Below are 2,464 nucleotides of genomic sequence, written 5' to 3' on the forward strand. Positions count from 1 at the left end.
AACTATGGTTACTATGACAAAAGTCTACTGAAAAAGTGGGCAACATGCAACAATAGAGAGGTAATGTAAGCAAATAGGTAGGTAATCTAATAAAGACTGAAAAAATGCTGGAAATCAAAATACTATAGGAAAACAAAGAATATCTTTGATTAGTTCATCAGTAAATTGGACACAGTCAAGGCCAGGATTAATAATCTTGAAAATAGGTGAATAAAAACATCTCAATCTAAACTGCAAAAAGGAAAAAAAAATGAAAAAAAATAAACATTTCCAAGATTTTTATGACAATGGCAAAAGGTGTAACTTGCACAATGGGAATTCTAGAAGTTAAAGAAAGATGAAAAGGAACAGAAACTTCAAAGCAATATTGATGGAAGAGTTTTCTAACATTAACAACAGACATCAAACCACAAATTCATGAAGATCAGAAAAGTACTACAAACAACAATCTACACATAGGCAAATCATATTCAAACTGCAGAAAATCAAAGACAAAGGGGAAAAAATGTTAAAAACCAGAAAAGGAGAACAAAACTTTAAAAACAAACCAGGATGAGACTTATATCAAACTTCTTGTCAGAAACTATGCAATCAAGAAGGAGGAGTGAAATATCTAAAGTGTTATAAAAACCAATCAATAATTACAAATCTAATGGAAAATAACCTTTAAAAGTGAAAGACACTTCCCACTCTCTGTTTCCACTGTGTTTCCATGCCATGGCGTCCAGCCGGAATGGCATGAGCCTGAAGCCCCACTTCCACAAAGATTGGCAGCAGCACGTGGCCACGTGGTTCAACCAGCTAGGAAGATCTGCAGATACAAGGCCGAACAAACAAAATGCGTCCTGCATCTAGACACATAGTGAGGTGCCCCACAGCATGGTATCACCCCAAAGTCCAAGCTGGCAGGACTTCAACCTGGAGGAGTTGAGGGTGGCAGGCATGCACAAGAAGGTAGCTGGGACGATGGCATCTCTTTGGACCCCAGGAGGCAGAACAAATCCACCGAGTTCCTACAGGTCAATGTGTAGTGGCTTAAGGAGTACGGCTCCAATGTCATCCTCTTCCCCAGAAAGCCCTACACCCCCAAGAAGGAAGACAGCTCTGCTGAAGAACTCAAACTGGCCACCCAGCTGACAGGACCAGTAATGACTATCTGGAATGTGTAGAAGGAGAAAGTCAGAGTTATCACCACATGATTCAGATGGTGGACATGGAGCTACAGGACTCATTTGCCTACCTGGATTTCAGTCTTGCTTTCTTTGGTTCCATTTCTTCTTTCTTTAATGTCCTTATTTCTCCCTTGTGGAATGAAGTGTTTACTCTGTGCCACTCTCAAAGCTAAGAGCTTGTCTTGTGCCTCATATGAGATTTGAACTTGGGCTCTTGGACAGTAGTGGAAATGTTAAAACTGTTGGGGACTTCTGGAAATGGATTAATGTAGGGGAGGGGGGTAGAATGTTATGGTTTAGATACAAGGTGGCCCCCCCAAAGCTCAGTGCAAAGACAGTGCAAGAATTTAAAGAGGTCAAATAATTAGATTATGAGAATTTTAATCTAATCAGTGGATTCATCCGCTGGTAAGGACTGATTGGATGGTAACTGTAGGCAGGAAGCTTGTGGCTGGAGAAAGCAGGTCACTGGGAGCATGACTTTGGGATTTATATTTTGTCCTTGGTGAGTAGAGCTCTCTCTCTCTCTCTGCTTCTTGGTTGCCATGTACTCAGCTGCCTTCCTCAATCATATCCAGAGCAATGGAGTTAACTAGCATGGACTGAACCTCTAAAACTGAGACCAAATAAACTCTTTTTCCTCTAAGTGCTTTCTTGTCAGGCCTTTTGGTCACAGCAATGCAAAAGCTGACTAAAACACATTTGTTATCTGGAAATAATTGACATCTACAGAATATTTCATCCAACAACAGCACAATTCACATTCTTCTCAAGCTCGCATAGAACTCCAACCGAGATAGATCACATGCTAGAATATAAAACATAACTGAAAAAATTAAAAGAATAATGATCATACAAAACATGCCCTTAGACAACAATGGAGTAAAGTAGAAAACTATAACAGAATAATACACCAAAATTCCCGAGATACTGAAGATTGAACAAGATACTTCTAAATAGCACATGACCTGAAGTCTCAAGAGAAATTCAGAATTATTTTGAAAATTAAAATACTTGGTTAAAATTTGAGGGAATATAGAAAAAGCTGTACTTAGAAGGAAGATTTTAGCACTGGATGACTATATTAAAATGAAGAAAGATATAACCTTAATAATTTAGGCATCCACCTTAGAAAAATAGAAAAAGAAACTAAATGAAGCAGAAAACAAGAAACAAAAAATTAGACCAAAACTCAGTGAAATTTTAAAAAAGGAAATCAATTTAAAAATTCCACAAAATTCAAAGTTAATTTTTTGAAAGGATCAAATTGATAAAACCCAAACCAAGGTAAC

At 37.8% G+C, this 2,464-nt stretch overlaps 1 pseudogene; it reads left to right on the plus strand.

Annotated features, from left to right (window-relative positions):
- Window positions 1–717: 717 nt before the first annotated feature.
- Window positions 718–1,199, plus strand: LOC124965327 (60S ribosomal protein L13-like; annotated as a pseudogene).
- The last annotated feature ends 1,265 nt before the right edge of the window (window positions 1,200–2,464 follow it).

This window comes from Sciurus carolinensis, chromosome 15 (genome assembly GCF_902686445.1).
Source record: "Sciurus carolinensis chromosome 15, mSciCar1.2, whole genome shotgun sequence".
Lineage (NCBI taxonomy): Eukaryota > Metazoa > Chordata > Mammalia > Rodentia > Sciuridae > Sciurus > Sciurus carolinensis.